Source organism: Notamacropus eugenii, chromosome 1, assembly GCF_028372415.1.
Source record: "Notamacropus eugenii isolate mMacEug1 chromosome 1, mMacEug1.pri_v2, whole genome shotgun sequence".
NCBI lineage: Eukaryota > Metazoa > Chordata > Mammalia > Diprotodontia > Macropodidae > Notamacropus > Notamacropus eugenii.
In genome coordinates this window covers 617,163,493-617,186,600 of record NC_092872.1, presented here as the reverse complement: position 1 = coordinate 617,186,600, position 23,108 = coordinate 617,163,493, and the positions used below count along the sequence as shown (strand labels likewise).

Sequence of the window (23,108 nt, the reverse complement as noted above, 5' to 3'; positions counted from 1 at the left end):
GACTCCAGAGTTGTTACTCTATCCACCACACCAGTCAGCTGTCCCTGAGCCTTTTACTTTGCAGATGAGGTAACTGAGGTCCATAGGAAATAAGTGACTTGAGTATGGTTGCCATATAGGTAGTAAGTAACAGAACTGGGATTTGAATCCAGGTCTCATGACTGCCATCCTGTGCTTTTTCTGCCTCAGCAAATTTTCCCTTATGTTTAGTTTCTTCATCTGTAAAATGTGGATAATAATACTTGTACCATTTTATAGGATCATTACAAGAGAAGGGCTTTGCAAATTGCAGAGTCCCAAAGTAATGTGAACAATGAATTAAATCCATAGTTTGGGAAGCAATGAATGGGTCTCTACTGGTTGGGAAGAGAAAGGGTGACTGGTTGCTGAGAACTGTTGGTTCATACTTTAAAGGCAGAATGAAAACACTGAAGTTTGTCTAAAGGAAGGGGATTAGTACAGCAAAAGCATGTCTTTTAAAGCATCTATCTGGGTCTGTTTAGTATGGAGAAGACCCGAGAAGGCACAAGATGGTTGTCTTCAGATATCAGCATGTTCCTTCCCAGATACCACTTCCAGACCTCCCCTCTACCACCTGCTCACACCCTCAGGGACTTTGGTATTTATGTGGATGAGCAGCGATTTCAGTCCATCAATCTGTTTACCTTATTGTGCCCTGACTTAGGATGTCAAGCCCATTTAGGGAAGAGAATGCTTTCATTTTTCTTTATATCTCCAACTATTAGTGCAACATTTGGCAGGTAACAAATACTTAATAATCAGTCAGTCAACAAATATTTATTAAATGACTACTGTGTGTTAAGCTCTGTGACAGTCTCTGCCCTCAAGAATCTTATAATCTAATGGGGGAAGATGACATATAAAAGGAAACTAAAAAGGAAGGGAGGTGGAGAAGGGAGTGCATGCAGCCTGGTGAGAAAAGAAGATGTAGCCAGCCTGAGGCTTTCCTTTAAAGGGAGGCTTTGGAATTCATGACTCTACCCTTCAATTGGAGAAAAAGAGGGTTCTGATGAGGTACAGGTACCAAAGCTTGCTTCTATCTTGCATATTATAATATAATTGTGGTATATTATATTATTACATAATTATTATGTAATGTCTTATATTCTGTCTTATATTCTTATATATATTCTGTCTTATGTTCTTATCCTGATGAGATTTCCTAATGATAAGGGTTCTGGGGGCATTATAGAAAAGTCCAGAGAAATTCATGTACAGCTAAGGGGCACAGATGATAGAGTACTAGGCTTGAAGTCAGAAAGTTTCATCTTTTTGAGTTTCAATTTAACCTCAGGCGCTTCCCAGCTGTATGATCCCAAGCAAGTCACTTAACTCTGTTTGCCTCAGTTTCCTCATCTGTAAAATGAGCTGGAGAAGGAACTGGCAAACCACTCCAGTATCTTTGCTAAGAAAACCCCAAATGGGGTCATGAAGAGTTGAACATGAAGAATTGAACCATAACAAAGAAATCCAAAGGATTTCTGGTAGAAAAATGCTTATTTTTTGATTGATTGAATTAATTTTCCTGACTTCTAGCCTACTTTCTCTGGGCCACTAATAAGGGTGTTCATATCCTATATCTCACTATTCTAAAATTGTTTATGTCTCCTAAGAACTGGAGCTCTGAAATTCCCCTCTCTGATGACACCCTCTTCTTTTTCCGTATCTCCTACTGTGTCTCATTCATCCTAAAGGTCTTTTCATCATCACTTTAATATCTAGTCCCTCTATCACCACTGATGTAGTCTCACTTTCTTCCCTTCGTACTTTTAACCCTGTGGTTAACTAGTTCAAGAAGATGCCATCCTCCACCTTTGAATCCAATACCTCCTTGAAAAAGGCTAATCCCTCTTTCACATGACAACCCTTTAAATACTTGAAAACATCCATCAGAGCCCTCCTGAGCCTTTCTTTCTCCAGGCTAAACATCTTAGTTCTTTGAAACATCATCTACTACTGTTGTTCCTTTACCGGGTGGGATCCCAAATTTGATGATGTGTTTATGGGGTTCTTGTTAGCTTTAAGATTCTATGATCCTTTTGTAGGGCAGTGATTTTTAAATTTTATGCCCACTAGTTCTCCCTTCATCAAAAAAAAGTGTCATAGGATTTCAGTGCTTTTGAAAAGTGAAGTGAGAATAATATATATTTTTTAAGGCAGAAAAACATGATTGCTGGAACTGGGGAAGGACAGTTGAGGAGGAAGTGGTGTGCAACTCAACTCTGGTGCAGTTTTCCAGTAGAGAGTGGAGAAGGAAATATGTTCTAGGGAAATATCTGGTAATCCTTGGAAGAATGGCATGAACATATATTCAATTGTTGTTGAACATACACACATTTTTATTGCATTTGTTTTTAAATATTGACAGTGGTACTCTATCATAATCTGTGCCACTTAGCTGAACATGGATTTCTTTGGACTCTTCTGTCATGCCCCCAGGGCCCTTATCATTGGAAAATGTCGTCAGGATAGGAATGCAAGACAGAATACATAATATTATATAATAATGTGATATATCATAATTATAATATGCTAGATAGAATCAAGCTTTGGTACTCGTACCAATTTAAACAACTAAAGTGGGTATTTTGTTTTTTAAGTTTTCACTTTCCTTCTAACAGGCAGGACAAACAGAAATCCATTATTTCCTGCCATGTAATTCACAAAATTTGGCCTACTTTATTTCATAGGCAAAGAGAATGCATTTACAATATGTTTGCAATTGGAAAAGTTTTCTTCTTCTTTCGGCCCTCCCTCCTTCATCCCCTTCCCATTTTTCGTTTTGCTCTCTTTCTCCCAAAAGCTGAATGTTATCCCTTGTGGGAAAGGTCACTGATAATAAATTTCAGGATAAAAATATGAAGTTTAAAACTTTCCCCTCAACCATTGCTTCTATGATTATTCTGTGCACGTTATTGGCCCTGGCTTTGCAAAAGTACTATGAATTACTCTTTAAAGACTTACAGGAACCTAGAGTTATATTGCACCCTGGCTTGAAAGATATACATTAAGGACAGAAAATGGATAAGTAAGGTTAGATTAAAAAAATAACATGGTAATTTACTAGAAGAGTCCTGAGGGAATCATAAGACACATAAATGGGGCTTACTGCTTGAGATCACTCAGGGTCAGCAGGCTGAAGTACTCACAGGATTCAGAACTGGAAGAGGTCTTAGAGATAATATCTAGTTGAATCTCTCATTTTACAAATGAGAGGAGGGAAAAAAGCAAGCATTATTAAGAGCCTACTGTGTGCTAAATGCTTTACAACTACTATCTCATTTAACCCTCACAAACTCCCTGGGAAGTAGTTGCTGCTATTATCTCTACTTTACGTTTGGGGAAACTGAGGCAGATATATATTAAGTGACTTGCCTAGGGTCCCACAGCTAGTAAGTGTCTAAGGCTGAATTTGAACTCAGGTCTTCCTGACTCCATGCCTAGGGAACCATCCATTTCTATATCTACCTGGGTTAAGGGATTTGTCCAATATTACACTACTAGTAAGTGGTAGAGTCGTAATTTGAATCCAGGTCCATTGACTCAAAGTACAGCACTCCATTCATGCTACTAAGCAGCCTTGCAAATTCATTTCTTTTTTGAAAGATGAAGTTAAAAGATTAATAATAAATTCAGAGCTGTGTTAAAAAGCAATTAGAATGTTAAATAGACAATCTTAAGCCATTGAATATTGCTTCTTTTCACTTATATTAGGAAAAATGGTGAAATTCTAGAATGCTACAGCAAAGGCTAGCTAGAGCATAGTGATGACAGTCAGGATTTTTGCTTAGTTAGCAGAAGGATGAAATGCTGATTTCTGACAAACTTGTTATCTTTAAGCTGACCTTTAAGTTTTCTTACTGTTTCTTTTAATTAATTACTTTTAAATACTTTAAATTGTTTTTTAAATTAATTACTTTTAATTAATGAGAGAAAGCATGAGGTGTAGAAAGTCAGTTGGTTGGCAAATTAGCATTTTTAAAACACTTACTATGTGCCAGGCACTCTGATAAGTCCTGGGGATTCAAAGAAAGGTTAAAATACAAAGCCTTGGATTTGAGTCAGGAGTCTAGGCTTTAATCCTGGCTTTAATACTTAGGGGCAAATCATTTTGCCACCCTGGACCTCAGTTTCCTCATTTGTAAAATGGGAATAATAATAATTTATTTCCTTACCTTGTTCTAGAGAAAACACGTTCTAGAAGATAAGGTGCTTTGTAAACATGTTTACAGACAATTTTATTGCATTGGGAGAGAGACTATTCAATAAGGAGGTGAATTCTACAACTTTGCTGAATTGACTTCTAGCCTGTAATAATTTTTTTCTTTGCTTTAAAGTTTAGATTATGCCTTTTAACATCACCCTTATTCTGAATGTTTGCCCCCTCCCAGCTAGTGACATTATATGCAATATTCCATACCCACAGTCCCCCTCTTTGTCATGGAGTAAGTAAGGTATTTTTTCTCAAGCATGGTCATTATAATGTGTTCAGTTTAATTTTTTTCTTTAATTGTTGTAGTCATTATGTATATTGAGTTCTTTGCTCTTCTATATCCTGTTTTACTTCATGTAAATCTTCTTACAATTCTCAGAATTCTTTAAATTTATATCTTAAAATTATTTTATTGGCATCTTTTGTTTTTCTGTTTCCTGTAGTTTACTACAAATTCTTCCGCTTCCCCCACAAAGAGAACTATCCCTTATAAATAATCAAAAAGGAGAAAACTATTACCAAAATATTGAAAAAGTCTGACAGTACACATAATATTCCACATCCATTGGCCCCTCTGACCTCTACAAAGAACCCTGGTGCTTGGTTTCTCATAGCTCTTCTTTGGGGTCAAGTCTAAGTGATTATAATTTCACAGCATTATTTTGTTATTATTGTTCTGTCTATTTACATTGCCTTAGATACAATGTATATTGTTCTCCTGGTTCTGATTATTTCACTCTGCTTCAGTTTGTAGGAGTCTTCTCATGCTTTTCTGTATTTATCTTCTCTATTGTTTTGAATGGTTCAGTGATAGTCTATTATACATTCATGTACACAACTTGTTTAGCCATTTCCCAATTGAGGGTACCCATTTTATTTCTAATTCTATGCTACCACAAAAGTACTGCCTAGCTTGTAATTATTTCTTGACACTTGATTTACAGAACTCTATTTGTTCCCTGAATATATTCATCTCCATAACTTTCTAATCATATATTTTTACATGGAAATAATTAGAATTAATTTATAGGAAGTTTTTTTTTTAAGATCCTAAATGCTTAAATTTTCTGGTATTTTCTAAGGTTAAATTGGCTTCATGTTGACTTTCTTCTGGAGATATTTCTCAAGTGGGGAAAATTAAGCTTCCAAAGAGTAAATATTTCTGTGTCTAGTCTTATCTCCTTTCAGGGATACAGGAGGAGGACATGAATAATCAAAATATTTTATATTTACTCTCAGAGTTATAGTGTTATTTCTTCTTACTCTTTCCTTGAAGGTAGGTGGTAGAAGTCACATTATTATCCCTGTTTTAGATGTGATGTGGCTTGCATATCACACACAGTAAGTGGCAGAGCTCCAGGTCTTCTAAAACCTTGTAAAGTATGACTCAATTATCACCTCTTCAGAGAGTAACCTTCTCTGATCTTCTTGGTTGCTGATGACTTTCCTTCTTAGACTTCATGTAGCACAATGTATTTAGCGTGTGATATTGTGGATTATAGGGGCAGCTAGGTGGCACAGAAGATGGAGTGCCAGGCTTGGAGTCAGAAACACTTCCTAACAATGTGACCCTGGGAAAGTCACTTAGCCCTGTTTGCCTCAGTTTCCTCATCTGTAAAATGAACTGGAGAAGGAAGTGGCAAACCACTCTGATATCTTTGCCAAGAAAACCTCAAATGGGCTCACAAAGAGTCTGACACTACTGAAAATGGTTCAACAACAACATCGTGGATAATGCCTATTTGTCAATGTGTTGACTCTTCCTCTGAGAGGGCAATATCCTTCAGGGCAAGGATTATATCTCATCTGAATTTTCTGTCTCCAAACACTTAGAACAGCATTTTGGACACAGTACATGCTTGACAAATATTTCTTATTATTTGCTCTTTTCTGCATGTTAAGGATGGAGAATCTGATTCCCAGAGAAGTTGAGACTTTCCCAGATTCACAAATTAAATGACAGTGTTTGACAAGATTAGTTTACCTCATCCAGAAACCTTTCCCCTTTACCTTGTTATCCCTTTTTTCACCTTTTGTCTTCTTCTGTTTCTTTCTCTCTTCCCTTTTTCACGTGGCCTCAAAGCATATTTTTAGTGTTGTATTCATTGGATGCAGTTTTATGTTTTCTGATCTAAATTTACAAAGGTGAGTTGAATACTTTATATTTTTCTAGCATCCTTCCCCCAAATTACTGCTTTTTATTTTTGTGTGACCTTTAATTGATTTTTTTCGTGTGAATATAGGTGTATACTTCTTAGTACATACACACACACACACACATACACACACGGAACTCAAACTATCAAGGTTTGTCACCTCTGATTCAGCTGACGTGAAGAACTAGGTGAATGCATTCTCCTTTGGCTATTTTTACCTGGTATATATTGTTGCTACAGATTGGACAGCTTCTGAAGGAAATCCAGCAGTGAGCACTTTGTTAAGGATATTTTCCTTGGGTTGCTTAGTCAATTATCAGAGCTTTCAATTGTGTAGAATTATGCAGAGCATTTTGTCATAGACACGGAGATCCCACTACCTAGAATCTTGAAGCCAGCCAACCCAGAATTTCGTGGTTTCATCACTTGTTATGAATATTGTGGCTACAGCTTATCATCTCAAACCTTGGCCAGCCTCCATCTGCATTTCTCTAGAGCTATCTTTGTAGATTTATAGGCTTAAATAACCTAGATTTTAGACCTTCCCAAATCACTCTCTGTGAGTATGTATGGCAAACCAAGACAATCAAATATCTCTTGTTTTTCAGAAGATTGTGTCTTAGGTAAGGACTGACCACTGATTCACTGACACAGCAATGGGAGAAAAGGAGATGGCTTTGCCAGTTGAAAAGAACAGAAGTTTTGAGACATTTCTAATCATTCCATTATCAGTTCTCCTATGTCCTAAGGGGGTAGGACTCTCATTCTCATGCATCTCTCAGACTCTAAGGTGCCTTTTTTGGACTTATTTTCCCTTGATAAAAATTTAGGGTGTTGGAGCACATTCTCAACTCTCTCAGTTACTTTCCCCCTCTAATTAGAATAAAAATCTTTGTTTATAGAGGCCTCAGAACTTTTCCATTTTCTATCAGTGACTCTGCTTGCTTGGTTTCGTTTTCATGGAATACTATGCCTCCATGCCAGGTACCTGCTGGTAGCTTTCCCCACCTTCTTTTTGTGTATTGTCTTATTCTATTAGATTGTAGATTCCTTGAAGGCAGAGACTATCTTTTTCTGACTTGTGTCCCTAACACTTAGCAAAAAGTGCCTGACATATAGTAGGTGCTTAATAAAAGCTTATTGAATTGATCAATGGCCTCCATTTGGAGGCATCCAGTGAGGGAGAGGCCACTGGTTTTCTCCTTGGCATCAGTTTACTCTGATCTCGATTCCTTGATCCTATTCACTGGAAAAACTTGTACCCTTCAGGTCTCCCTCCTCCATTCCCCCGAGTCCCATTTCCTCAGTATGACTTGTTTTCCAGCATGCTATTTCCTCCTTGCTGGTTGTAGGGATTTCCTGTCCTTCGCCCTGGTCCCCACCATTCTACCTTTATGGATGAGAGGATCAGGAACTGAAAGGGACTTTAGCAATCATTTATTCAACTCATATTTTTGCATATGAGAAAGTTTGTCATTGGGTCAAAAGGCATTCTTTTGTTTTCACTCTGTATTGTCTGGTATATATTCTCTTATGTATACTCTCTCTGATTTTTGTTATGCCATTGATTTGGATAAATGAGTTTCTTTGCTACCTGCAAAAATAACAAATAAAAAACCCCAACTTTTCTTTACAGATTCAGCCACTGTGGCTCTTGCTGCCTCTGCCTGCAGTTGAATAACAGTAGCTGACTTCCTTTCAGGAAGGGTTGCTTCCTCTTGAGGGTTTCAGGGAAACTCTGCTCCTGATAACAGCAAAGCAGACTCAGCCTGTTGATCTGGTAAACAGACTGTGTGTGTGTGTGTGTGTGTGTGTGTGTGTGTGTGTGTGTGTGTGTGTGTGTGTGTGTGTGTGTGTGTGTGTGTGTGTGGGTGGGTGTGGGTGTGGGTGTGGGTGTGGGTGTGGGTGGGTGTGGGTGTGTATAGGGTGGGGGGCAGTGATTCCTTGGGTCTGCCAGTGAGGGCTGTGACACTATTCTCAAAAATATTCTTTTTCATTCATGTTAAGCACTTGTGCTACGTTTGGAAAATATACTATTTCACCTGCTTTTAGTCCACAATATGACAGAGCCTTCAAGATGCTGTTCAAAGCCGTTTTCCAGTCTGTGCTTTACAGAAAGTGATGGTTTCTGTATCACAGTCAGTCAGTCATCTAACATTTATACAGTGCCTGCTATTTGCCTGGAACTCTATTAAATACTAAAGATTCAAAGAAAGGCCAAAAAAAATAGTCTCTGTTCTCAAGGAGCTCACGGGCTGATGGGGGAGACAACATGCAAAAAAATTTGTACAAACAATATAAATATGAAATAAATTGGGGGATTGTCTCAGATTAAAGAGGACTGAGAAACTGGTTTCTTGCAGAAGGTGGGATTTTAGTTAACACTTGAAGGAAGCCAAGAAAGCCAAGAGGTTACTATAGCATATCTTACTATATAGTATACATTATATACTACATTATATAAACTGCTGATGGCATTCCAAACCTCTTCTTCAGTTGGAATTTCAGCTAGGGAGGGATTGACTTCAATCTGAGGTAAATGGTCAATGACTTCAGCGTTGATTGATGATGATCTGTTGAGAACACTGTGGAAGTGTTGTGCTCATCTGTCTAGGATCGTGTCCTGATCACTAATCAATGTGGCTCCAGCAGCACTGAGTAGTTGAGATACATCATAAGTTTTTGGCCCATAAGTAGCCATAATAATTTTATGTATATAAAATTTCATATTGAATTTTATTTTGGACCGGGTTTTACTGGTATCAATCAATCAATATTTATTAAGCACCTGTTATGTGCCAAGCACTGTGTTAATTGTTGACATAGGAAACTCCAAATGAGGAAACTGCCTTTACCTGTGCCTAGTGTCACACTGACACTATCCATATAAAAACTGACACTTGAACCTGGATCTTTCTGACTCTAAGGCTAGTTCTGTATCCCATTACACCCTAAAGTGGAGGGAAAACTCTCCTTGGCTATACTCATGCCTGGAATGCTCTACTACCTCATAATTCCTGCTGTCAAAGAGCTCATGGTCTAATTGGGGAGACAACATGCAAAAGTTTTTTATAAAGTTGCACAGCCTACACACTTCATTCTCTCATGGCATCTGGTCCCTTTGTCCCTCACTATTGATCTCCTGCCCTCTGGCTTCACTTTTTTCCATACTCTATCTACTTCATTAATAAGTCATCAGTCACCTCACCTTCTTTTTGCCTCCAGGATCAAATACAAATTTTTCTGTTTGCAATTCAAAGCCCTTTCCCTTCTGGTCTGGCTCCAGCTAACCTTCCCAGACTTAATACAAATTATTCCTCCTCACTCAGGCTACCATCCATCTAAAGTGTCTTACTTGCTGTCCCTAACATATGCTATTTCGTGTCTCATCTTTTTGCCTTTGTGGAGGATCCCATGCTTAGAATGCACTTCCTCTTTACCCTCTGAGAGTCTAGAATTTCCTTCATAGCTCAGTTCAAGGGCAGTCTTGTACGTGAAGCCTTTACTGGTTCTCTCACCTTGTATTTCCTTCTTTCCTGCCCCAGTAGAATATAAACTCCTTGAAGGCATGGGCTGTCTTCTTCTCCTCCTCCTCCTCCTTCTCCTCCTCCTCCTTCTTCTTCTTCTTCCACAGCTTTCACCTCCTTCTCCTTCTCTTTCTTATCTCTGGGGCCTAGCACACTGGCTGTCATGTGGTTGATCAGTTGATGGACATCTGTCCTGCAGTTTCCACATTGCTGATTCTGAACTCTGGATCACTACTAACCAGTTTATGCCTTTAGCCTTGCTCATAGAATGTCAAAAATCACTGCAAGAAGTCTTAAAATGGAACTGATTTTATCAGTTATAAATTTATTGTACATTATAACCTCAGCTGGGTTCTCATTGCTGTCTGGAAATCCTACTCTATTTAACCTTCCTAACTTCTCACCTCGATTTTCACAGTGAGTGTTACAGATCTCTCCCTCCTGCAGCTCCCAGCTTCATTCACCCTAATAACCCTTAGGGTAGATGACAACCTCTTATTCCACTGAGCACACTGAGGCCTGGGCTGACAGGAGTTTCTTGTTTTTCTTCTCTAACACCATTCTCATCTCCTAGTGTTATTACCTGTTCTCTTCTTTCCTGCCCCAACAGAGCGGTGTCCACGTAGACCTTAGAGTATAAGCTCCTTGAGAACAGACACTGTTTCTTTTCTTTTTTTGACTTTGTATTCCATGTGCCTAGAACAGTGTCTCATGAGCATAGAAAATTAACAAATGCTTGTTGATTTATTCTTTTATCGCTTTCTCCCCAATTTTTTTGTCTTTTGTTAATGAAGAATAGTGATTCAGCATCAAAGACGGAGGGATGCTTAGGTAAATAGAAATAATCCTGGGAGAGAGATAAATGATGATCCATTAGTTTCATGTTAGAGATAAAGAGGATCATAGCCACAGAGGTTAAGATGTTTTTCCTACACTTAAAAGTCACAAATAGTGCTGAGATAAGAAATCAGTTAGTAAGCATTTATTAAGGGCCTGCTATGTGCCAGGCACTGTGCTAAATGCTAGACAGAAACAAAGGCAAAAGACCATCCTTGCCCTCAAGGACCTGACTGTGTAATGGGGGAGACTGCAAGTGGACAACTATACACAAACAAGATATGTAGAGTATAAATTGGAGGTAATCTCTACCAAACCCCTGAAGCCCAGCACTAGCAGCTGGGAGATCAGTTTCATAGTCTCTACAATGTAACTGATATGACTTATTGTAGATTTTTGGGTTTCTGGCTCCTTTGGAGAAAAAGACACCTACTTCATGTGTTTAAAGGTGGTTGAGACTCCACACCCAGGGAATAAAGTCCCAGTAAATTATTCCAGCTGTCATCCAAGAGGCTAAGAAAATGATATGTTAGAATTGTGTCTGAGATTTCAGTAGGGTAGACAAATCCAGAAGACAGAGCAGCAACCTCAAAGGAAAGATTAAATCATCACAGACTTAAGTCAGCCAAAAACAAAGAAGGAACAATGCATAGTATGTGGTGATTGAGTTTATCTCATGTGAACAATAACGATAATTATAGCTAACCAACATATAGTGCTTACTGTGGGCCAGGCACTATGCTAAATATTTTACAATTATTTTATTTGATCTTCACAAACAACCCCAGAAGGTAGGTGCTATTATCATCCCCATTCTAAAAGTGAAGGAACTGAGGCAGACATAGGTTTGGCGACTTGCCTAGGGTCTCACAGCTAGTTATGTGTCTAAGGCTGAATTTGAACTTGGTCTTTCTAACTCCAGGCCCAGTACCCTATCCACTGAGTGACCTGGCTACCCATGTTCATGCTAAATCTTTTATATTTTTGTCTTTTTTTTTGTGGCAGCATTATCCTATTCATATTTATTCCTTGTCTGGGGGTCCAGACACAAGTCATCTCTTCTCTGGGCCACACTTTCCTAAAAATAGCCCATGAAATGGAAATGACAATGAATGCCACCCTGTGAGGATCAAGTCAGATAATAACATTTAGATAAATAAAGTACACCACATAAATTCAAATGATCTTTTGGTTCCCATGAGGTCATAATATTTCCTTGACATTCAGCTTCAGTGTGTTGAGATGCTGAAGGGCACAAAGCATATTTTGAATTTAATTTGACTGGTCTGAGCTTGAGGAGTCTAAATGTTTGATTGGAGGGCAGGTACCCTACACACATATCAGACATCTGACTCCTGTTGGGTTGATTGGCCATTCAGTAATGTTCTGACTAAACTGTGTGCATGTTAATTGGATTAGGAAAAGGATCCCCACATACTAAATTTGTCATTTTCCAAAGTCCTCAGTGGCATTAATTCTAGGCTGTTGCTTGCCTATTCATGATGCATCAGAAGAGAAAATGCCAAACTCAGCTGTAGCAGGAACAGAAGCAACTTTCTCAGTCCTTCCTTGCTTCCTTCTTTGCTTCCTTCCTCCCTCCCCTCTTCCTTCCTCCCTCCCCTTTTCCTTCTTCCTTTTCTTTCTTTCTTTCCTTCTTTCTTTCTTTCTTCCTTTTTTTCTTTCTTTCTTTCTTTCTTTCCTTCTTTCCTTCTTTCTTTCTTTCTTTCCTTCTTTCCTTCTTTCCTTCTTTCTTTCTTTCTTTCTTTCTTTCTTTCTTTCTTTCTTTCTTTCTTTCTTTCTTTCTTTCTTTCTTTCTTTCTTTCTTTCTTTCTTTCTTCCTTCCTTCCTTCCTTCCTTCCTTCCTTCCTTCCTTCCTTCCTTTCTCTCTCTCTCTCTCTCTCTCTCTCCTTTTTTCCTTCCTTCCTTCCATAAGTCTTAAGCTTTCATACATACATATACACACATATATACATTTGCTGGTGATATGCAACCTTTAAAGTCTTTAAAAATTTATATCCCGAGTCTTCCAGTTCATTTTTCATTTTATTAAGAAGAAACTATAAATAAAACTTAACAATGCCATCATTTTTCATTAGCTCTAATGGCTTTATGACAAGATGGAAGCTCAAGTAGTGTGTTTGATTTTTTTTTCTTTTTTTCTCTGAATGCTGCCTGCCCAGAACATCTAAACATATTACAGAGTCCTCTGCACTGAAATGGGTGAGGGGGAGAGGAAAGCTTTCAACTCATGTTCTTTTTCTTTTAATGATATATGAAGTCATGTAAAACATCAATAACTTTGGGAGACTGTTCCTAAATAGGCAAGTTTCTTTGTCTTGCTGTAGAAGATCTATGAGGTTGTTTTTTCTTCTGGTAACAAGATTTCCCAAGAAAATAATCTTGTGAATACTATAAAATACTGTTTTTATTTCATTAGAAATAATCCTCAACTTGAGCAAAAAAACTTGTAGTAGAACCTGTTGAGCACCTAGGTGGCACCAAGAAAAACCCCCAACAGGGTCATGAAGAGTCAGCCATGACTGAAATCACCTTATTAGGTTGGTGTTCTGTAGTCCTCAGCTCAGTGATTATCAGAGTTGGCAGGGAGCTCAGGAGCCATCTCATCGAACCTGGACTTGATGAGATTCCTGTGGCAAATGGTCATCCCCTCTCTGCTGTAGACTCCAGTGAAGGAGAGACCACTACCTCCCGAGTTTAGCCATCCTACTTTTGGGTTACTCTGTTAGGAAGAGTTTGCTTGTATTAAGCCTACATTTACTTTGCTCTAGTCTTTCCTAGTCTAAAAATCACTTTCCTTGGCAGAGAAAATTGAGGCAAAATTAAAAGCTGTGTACTTTCTTCTCTTTTGTTGGTTATAGTGGCTCCATCCATTCATTCACATGCCCCATATATTTTTCCAGGGAGGGAGGCAGTCTTGAGGGAATAAGCTGTAGACCTAAATAATGACCACAATTATAATAATGTTATAATAACTGACATTTGTATAGCACTTCAAGGTTCATGAAGGGCATTATGAACCTAATTTTAGTTGATTTTCACAACAACTCTCTGAAGTAGACAGCACAGGTATGATTATCCCCCTTTTACAAATAAAGAGACTTGAACTCTTAGGCCTCACTTTCCTCATCTGTAAAATAGGAACAATAAAAACTAGTTTCTACCTTAAAGAATTTTTGTTAGGATCAAATAAGATAATGGATGTAAAGTGCTTTGCCAACCAGAAAGCTTCAAATAAACACGAACCATCATTATTATTATTGGACAGCAAGGTGGCACAGTATTTAGAATGCTGGGCTTCAGTCAAGAAGTCTCATCTTTGTGAATTCAAATCTGGCTTCAGACACTTAACTAGCTGTGTGACCTTGGGCAAGTCACTTAACCCTGTTTGCCTCTGTTTCTTCATCTGTAAAATGAGCTGGAGAAGAAAATGGCAAACCACTCCAGTATATTTGTCAAAGATAGTTCAAATTCAGCCTTAGACAATTAACTAGCTGTGAGACTCTAGGCAAGTTACTAAACCTTTGTCTGCCTCATTTCCTTCATCTGTTTCTTCTTAATAAAATGAAAAATGAACTGGAAGTCTCTGAATATAAATTTTTAAAGACTTTAAAGGTCCTATATTGCCAGCAAATGTATATATGTGTATGTATGAAAGCATGACCCAAATTTCAGTCATGAAGAGTCAGACACAACCGAAATGACTAAATAACAAAATAATAAATTTTATTGTTATTTTTTGAGGATTTAGGATTGTACATGTTTTATGCAGTATGATATAGGATTCATGATTTTATTTGATTGTCACAAAAATCTCATGAAAGGAGAGCTTAGTTATTATTGACCCCATTTTACAGATGAGGAAACTAACAAGGGTTAAACACAAGGTTTAAACACAAGGGTTTTACAACAAGGGTTAAACAACTTGTCTACAGTCCCACAGCTAGTAAATGTCAGAGGTAAGAGTCAGACATAGATCTCTCATAAGTCTGAATTCAGCTCTCTTTTCCTTATCCTAGGCTGCTGCTCAATTCAAATTTGTTTCTAGGGATCTCTTCCTACACATTTTCTTTAGTGAAAAGTGGAAAGGACTGTATAATACACATTAGAGCAGTTGATCGCCACCAGCAGTTTACTTAACATTTAAGGAAGCCCTGTGCTGGTTCCTATGCTAAAATACTTCATGATGACTAGCTGAATGTTTCCAGGAGCTGTAGTGTAGCATGTAATATGTATAAATGTATTTCTTGTCTACCCAGGAAAGTAATTGCATTTGCTGTTCCTGGCTCTACCCCTAAGTCATCAACACCACACAACCTTCTTTATGCAGTTGCATCTGGTTGGGATTTTTTCATTTGAAAGACTAAAATAAAGGAGTTGAGTTTTCTTAGAGCATTCTCAGTAACTCTGGGATTTCTCCTGGAATGAAGCATTCTCGTTCATTGTCATTTGGAGGCAAAGTTTCTTCCCTCTCCTCAAAAAAGGAAAAGGTGGTGGTGGTGGGGTCACTAAATAATAAAGCTCCCTAGTGTTGTACTTATACCATCTTAGGTATGTAGCTGCCAAGAGTCCCATCTTTTTCCTGGAACACAGTCTCCTGATTTGGCTTCCTGGACTGAGTGAAATAGAAAGTTATGGAAGTATCAGATGAATTGGGGACCTTCTCCATTAACCAGTCCCACTAGCCTGAGCCCTGTACTGGCTTTCGCCTGAGTAACTTAGCTTGACATTGAGGATGTAGTATGCTACCTCTTTGTGTCCTACCCCCTCCCCCATGCCTTGTCATTTGCCAGTGCTTGCTTCCTACTGGCTTTGAGGTGCCCCTGAATTCTGGAAGCCTGTGTCAGCAAAGTGCAGGCTTTGGCAGACCCTGCCAAACTGGAAAGGCTTTGAGGACAGGCCTGGTGATGGACTGCGGGTCTGTAGTCCAAAACTTTCTGAGCTTTGAGTGGAAAGGCTCATCTCTGGGAGTCTGAGTCCCAGGTGATTGTGACTGTTCTTACACCAAAGAAAAGTTCTGTGTAAGGAAACAGTTTCATATTCTCCTGGATAGTTGGCAGAAATTCTACGTCATTGAGTTGGGGACGTGAATTCTGTATAATTCAATTCAACCAACCCTCGTTAAATACCTACCATGTGCAAGGCATTGAGCTAACTGTTGGGGATACATAGACGAAAGTGAAAAGCAGTTTCTACTCTCCAGGAGAGAATATTCAGCATGTAACAGATAAGTACATGAAAGGTTATTTGAGGAGGGAGAGAACGCTAATAACTAGAGGGGGAATCAATCAGTTGATTAGCATTTATTAAATGCCTACTATGTGCTAGCTAGGTAGAGTGATGGATAGAGTGCCAGATTCTTCTTTCAAATCTGGCCTCAGACATGGACTAGCTGTGACTTTGGGCAAGTCACTTAACCCTGTTTACCTCAATTTCCTCACATGTAAAATGAGCTGGAGAAGGAAATGGCAAACTACTCTAGTATCTTTGCCAAGAAAACCCCAAATGAGGTAGCAGAGAATCTAACACGAATGAAATGACTAAACAGTTACTACCACCAACAATAACAGCATTCCAGGCACTGTGTAAGTTCTGTCATACAAAGAAGAGCAAAAGACAGATCCTTCTCTTTGGGAGATCTCAGTCTAATGAGGGAGCTTCCCCTAGAAGTGACTATGAATGAATGAAAAAGCATTTCTTAAGTGCTTACCACATGCCAAACACTGTGCTATAAGGGGGCAAGGGGATAAAATACAAAAGCAAAGGCAGTCTCTGCCTTGAAGTAGCGTACATTATAATGGGAGAGAGGGACACATTGGTTCAGAAAGTTACTGGGATGGTAAATGGGTCTGTTGGGGAGCAGATCGATGTACCCCTGTAGAAGCAATGGCAAAGTTGTTTGGATTGTGGTTCTAGGAGGGAAGGTGGTAGAAGTGGATGGGGGGGGAGGGGGCGTGGTGCTGGGAGAAGGTACTTGCTCAGCAGCGTCTAATGGTGAGACTTTCCAGAAGATGGTCAGGGTGGGGCAATCACTAATCTGGGCATAGGCAAGGATTGCCCACAATGAAAGTTCTGGAAATGAAGGATTTTAAGAGGTAGAAGTGAGAAGAGGAGCACATACCAATAGTAAGAGATGGCCCCAGGACATGGAAATCAGATGTGAATGCCAAGTTTGAGGAATAGCTACTGGGAAACATCTAAGAGTACTGTGGATTGTGTGATGGGGAATGATATGAAATAAGCTAGAAAAGGGAGATGAGAATTCATGGAAGGCTTTAAATACCACACTAAAGAGCTTCTATTTGATTCTAGAGTCAATAAAGAGCTCCTGAAGATATGACAGATGCTTTCTCTGGTCCCTGTTCACCTAAGTTACTTTCTTAAAGGAAAGACCTTGCATGATACAGTGGATAGAATCTTGGACTTGGAGTCAGAGAATTTTGCCACTGTCAGTAGGACCTTGGGCAAGTAACTGTATGTGTGTGGATCTCATTTTACTCACTTGGACAATGAGGGAAATGGATCTGATGGCCATTGACATACCTTCTACTATAAACCTATGATTTCGAGATTGTATATTTTTCCTTTCTTTCCATTTTTCTTTGGCATTTAGGGGGACTGGAGCTTCTCATCCTCTGTGATTCTTGACTGGTGTTTTCCCATTCATTCTCTGTAGAAGATCTACATAATTCCCATAAAATGCTTGCTAGGAAAGCCTATGCAATATGTGGAGTGTGATACAGTTTGCATTTCAGTGGGAAGAGAAGGAGAGAGCCGGTTTCCACACTTTGGACTCCCATTGTTCTTCTGGAAGACAAGTTGCAAAATGATCCTTTTCTTTTTCCTTTAAGAATTGATTATGGAAGGCTTCATGTTTTTCTTTTTTTCCTCAGCCAATATTGGGATACACATATTGGAAAATGACCAGATACAATTTCAAAGGAACATTTGACTTTTAGTTTGTGGTATGGTGTCTGCTTAATATTTAAAAAGACAAATTATTTCACAGAGCCTGGAAAAACAATTGACACCATCACAAAATAAAACCTGGTGATGACCAGCCGTTGAACTCTTTAGTCATAGCTCAAGCATGGGACGAGCGGTTTTTAAGTGAAATCGGTCTCACTTCTTTCCACTGGCTTAATGATGTAAAATGTTGCCTTTTGGGCACACATTGTCCTATTTCCATGGACTAGAATGAGAGCCAATAAAACCTAAGCCAGAATCTACCACCCTTCATTTCTGATACTTTCTCTTCTTACAAATAGCGGTGGGGGACTAGGGTTAGGAATAAGTAGAATGGAGGGCTTTGTGACTTTATTTTAGGGAGCTGGGACAGTATTTTTCCCTCATTTTCCAGAAAAGATGATCTGATTTGATGCTCCAAATTCCAGTTAAATTTAGTTGCCTTAAGCCAAATATAGTGGCTTTGTCCCTTATTAAAAATACTCCTGATATAGGTAATATTAAATTTTGTCATTCATTGACAATTCAATGTGAATGAATTTATAAGAAGCTTTTTTTAGGAAAAATATTTACTGATGATTTTTTTTAAAGCACCACATTAGTTCCAGATATACTCTCATCAAAATCTTCCTTGTAACAAAGAAAAACAGATAAATTAACTATCAGATTAACTTTTGTGTTAAACCTCTCCTCCTCTCATTCCCCCCCCCCCCCAAGGGAAAGATAGTATGTTTTACTGTCAATTGTAGGCCTTGTCAAAAAAGCAGAATTTGGTAATAGGCAGAGAAAGGAAAGGCCTTGATGTTGGTCACCTGAGGTAGCAAGGAAATGTTAAGTTTTTAGTGACAGTCTGAAATGAAAGACGTTTGAATGAAGGTGTATTGCTTGGCTTAGGAAGACATATGGAGTACTGAAGATTACAGATTTGACCTTTAAGATTATGAAGCTGTTTTCCATATTTGAGAGAGAGAGAGAGAGAGAGAGAGAGAGAGAGAGAGAGAGAGAGAGAGAGAGAGAGAGAGAGAGAGAGGGAGGGAGGAAGGGAGGGAGGGAGGGAGGGAGGGAGAATAACTTATCTTTTCTTTGAAGCAGATGCTAAAAAAAAATTGATATCTTTTGTCTTTTTTCATCAGAATTTCTCTCAATTTTTCTCCTTTTCCTCTTCCAGAGAGTCATTCCATATAACAATACTTTTTAAAATTAAAAAAAATATTTTTTCCAACTACATGTAAAAACAATTTTTAGCATTCTTTTAAAAATTTGAGTTCCAATTTCTCACCTTTCCTCTCTCCCCTACTCCCTTATTGAGAAGGTAAGCAGTTTAATAAACAACATTTTTAAAGGGAAAAAATAGCAAAGAAGAGGAAGAGAAAAAATAGCAAATGGATTAAATTATCTTAAAATATATTCAGTGTACCACAGAAAATTAAAAACCTGACAAAAATAGATGTCCTGTAGACATGGGTTGAAAAAAATTTAAAACTTCTTTTCCAGCTAAATGTTAACTTTATTGAGATGATGAGTGTAAGGAGCATTCTTCAGAGGCTTAGATCAGAATCATCACTGCTGCCTTTTCTTTTGGCATGACCCTCCTGATAGAGAAGCTTTACTGAAATACCAACCAACATTTGCCAAGCTTTACCTGTGTGCAGAATGCTTAGAGAGGCACTGAAGTCACTTCATGGGGCTAGTAGTTTAGTGGGCAAGGGGAAGGGTAGAAATAGTACATATTCCAGGAACTCATGGTTATAAGACGAAAGAATATATGAAGAACCCTATCTATTAGCTATGGGATCCTAGACAAGTCACTTAATGGCTCACTTTCCTCATCTGTAAAATGAGCTGGAGAAGGAAATGGCAAAACACTCCAGTATCTTTGCCAAGAAAACCCCAAATGAGGTCACGAAGAGTCAGATAAAAATGATACGACTGAATAACAAAAGCAATTACTCCAAACCTCATACTTTAGAGTTTTTCACACACTACTGGTGGCTGGGCAGTGATTCAGGAAGGCAGATTGTTTGTGGGAGAAAGACTGTGACATCACTGGATGGTGTTAAAAAAGACCACATTTTCTCTCCCTAAGTCAGCAAATATAAGATCTGGGACTCTCTTTAAAAGTGCCACCATTTTAAATGAGAGAAACTAACCCAGGGAAGAGTTGAACAAGTAGGAAGGTCACAGCTAACAATGGTGAGGATGATGCAACCTCTTCCCCAATGTAGGTGTTGGCCAGATTTTTTTGGGGGGTGGGAATAGATATAGTCTCTAATCAATAGTGATTTAGAGCACTTCCCCCCCCCCCCCCCCATATTGCTAATTTGGACTTAGATTTCTTCCTCTGAAAACTGCTAATTCATATTCTTTGACTCTTTATCTATTGTGGAATGGCTCTTATTCTTATAAATTTGACTCAGTGCCCTGTATATTTTTTAAAATGAAATATTCATCAGAGAAACTGGCTGCAAACATTTTCCCCCCCAAGTTTCCTGATTTCCTTTTAACTTTGGCTGCATTTGTTTTGTTTGTGCAAAATCTTTTACATTTTATGAGATTAAAATTATCCTGTGAGCTTGGTCACAAACACTTCCTTTACCCGTAGAATTGACAGATAATTTCTTCCAAGCTCCACTAATTTACTTATGATGTCATCCTTTATGTATAAATCCTGAAGTTGTTTTCATCTTCTCTTGGTTTACAGTGTGGAATGTTGATTTCTGCCTACTTTCCGTCAGACTACTTTCTAGTTTTCTCAACAGTTTTTGTCAAATACTTAGATGTCACCTCAACAACTGGGATCTTTGGGTTTATCAAACTCCAGGTTGTTATGCTCACTGACTTCTGTTTATTGTGTTCCTAAACTATTTCACTGAACAGCTATTTCTTACCCTGCACAAAATTTTTGTGATAATTACAGCCGTATAGTATAGTTTGATGACTAGTCCTGCTAGTCCTGCCTTTCCTTCTCATTTTTTTCATTGATTCCCTTGATATTCTTTACCTTTAATTTTTCCAGATGAATTTTGCTATGATTTTTTCTAGCTCTGTAAAGTAATTTTTTGGTAACTTGACTGAGATGGCACTGAATAAGTAAATTAATTTAGCTCTTTAACATTTGTTATATTGATTCAACTTATGAACAATGATTATTTCACCTGATATTTAGATTCCTTATTTGTGTGAAGATTATTTTACAGTTGTGTTTATATAATTCTGGAGTGTCTTGGTAGGTAGACTCGCAAATATTTTATACTGTCTGTGGTTATTTTAAATGGGAGTTTCTCTTTCTATCTCTTCTTTTTGTTGTTTTTTTCTTGTAACATACAAAAGTGCTGATGATTTGTATGGATTTATTTTTTATCCTGCAACTTTGCTAAAGTTGTTAGTTGTTTTGATAAGTTTTTTAGCTGACTTTCTAGGGTTCACTTAGTAAGCTTTCCTGTCATTTTCAAAAAGTGATGTTCTTCTTCATTGCTTATTTCTTCTTTTTCTTCTAGAATTTCTAGTATAGTATTGAATAGTAATGGTATCAGTGGACATTCTTGCTTCATTCATGATCTTTTTAGAAATGCAGCTGGTTTATAACTATCATAGATAATATTTACTCTTAGTTTTAGATTGATACTACTCATCATTTTAAGGAATGTTCCATTTGTTCCCCCTGTGCTTGCTAATGTTTTTTTTTTTTAAACAGTAATGGATATTGCATTTTGTCAACAAGTTTTTTTTTGACATCTATTAAAATAATCCTGATTTCTTTTTGTTTTTGTTAATATGGTCAATTATGCTTATAGTTTTCCTAATATTGAACAAGCCCTGCATTCCTAGTCTGGTAATAATGTAGGATCTTTGTGATATATTGCTGCAATCTCCTTGTTACTATTTTATTTAAAATTTTTGTTTCAGTATTCATTAGGGAAATTGGTCTATAGTTTTCTTTCTTTGTTTTGACTTTCCCTAGTCTAAGTAGCAGTATTATATTGGTATCATAGACAAAATTTGACAGAAATCCTGTATCTATTTTAAAAAATAGTTTATATAATATTGGAATTAATTGTTCTTTTCAATATTTGGTAGAATTCATTTGTTGAATCTATCTAGTCCTAGAATTTTTTCAAAGAGAGTTTGTTTATGACTTGTTTAATTTCTTTTTCTGAGATATAATTTGTTCTGTAGACTTTGACTATATATATATATATATAAATGTAGATATTAATCTATTTCACTTAGATTGTCAGTTTTATTGGAATGTAGTTGAGCAAAATGACTCCTAATAATAATTTTTATTTCATTTTCATTTGTTATGAATTCACTATTTTGGTTTTCTCCTTGCTTTTAAAAAAATCAAATTAGCTAATGGCTTATTATTGTATTTGTTTTTTTCTTTAACTAGCTCCTAGTTTTATTTGTTACTTTAATTTTTTTTCCTACTTTTCAATTTTGTTAATCTCTCCTTTGATTTTCATTATTTCTATTTTGATATTTAATTAGGGTTTTAAAATTTGTTCGTTTTCTATTTTTTTTGGTTTCATACTGAGTTCATCAGTCTGTTTTTTCTCTCTTTTATTGGTGTATATTTTTGGAGATATAAATTTTCTTTTAAGTACTATTTTGGTTGTATCTCACAAATTTTGGAATGTTTTCTCTTTATTGTCATATTTAATGAAATTCTTGGTTGTTTTTATGATTTGTTCTTTGATATCCTCATTCTTTAGGATTAAGTTAGTTTCCAAGTGATTTTTGATCTATGCTTCAAAGATCCTTTGTTGAATGTAATTCTTACTGCATTATGATCAGAAAAAGATGTATTTAATATTTCTACTTTTTTTTCTCATTTGTTTGTGAGGTTTTTATGACATAATACATGGTCAGTTTTTGTGAAGATCACAGTCAAGAAACTGGTATGCTACTTGCTATTCCCATTCAGTTTTTTCTAGAGACCTATCAGATCTTACTTTTCTAAAATTCTTTTCATCTACTTAACTTCTTTCTTGTTTATCTTATTTTAGATTTAGCTAGCTTTGAGAGGGATAAATTGAGTTCCTTCACTAACATAGTTTTACTGTATTTCCTCCTGTAACTCATTTAACTTTTCCTTTAAGAGTGTATACTATACCTTTTAGTGCAAATATATCCAGTATTGATATTTACTTACTGTCTAAAGGTGTTTTGTTGATTGTTCCTCCTGACTCCAGGGCTGGTGCTCTATCCACTGAGGCATCCAGCTGCCCTCTATGGTACCTTTTAGTAATATAGAGTTTCCCTGGTTATCTCTTTCACTTAGGTTTATTTTTGCTTTTGTCTGAGATTATGATTGCTACCTCTGCTTTTCCCCCCTTCAGCTGAAGCATAATAGATTTTGTTCCAACC

At 37.4% G+C, this 23,108-nt stretch overlaps 1 protein-coding gene across 16 annotated transcripts in view; it reads left to right on the top strand.

The window, feature by feature from the left end:
• The window catches only part of CSGALNACT1 (chondroitin sulfate N-acetylgalactosaminyltransferase 1), a 409,995-nt gene that overhangs the window by 47,994 nt on the left and 338,893 nt on the right, over positions 1–23,108 (top strand). For 8 of the 16 annotated variants that reach the window (XM_072634991.1, XM_072634995.1, XM_072634996.1 and 5 more), the window contains one exon: positions 8,027–8,170. The exons of the other annotated variants lie outside the window; for them this stretch is intronic. The gene's annotated coding sequence lies outside the window, so the exon portion shown is untranslated. The remainder of the gene's footprint in view (positions 1–8,026; positions 8,171–23,108) is intronic. 16 annotated transcript variants of the gene reach the window in all.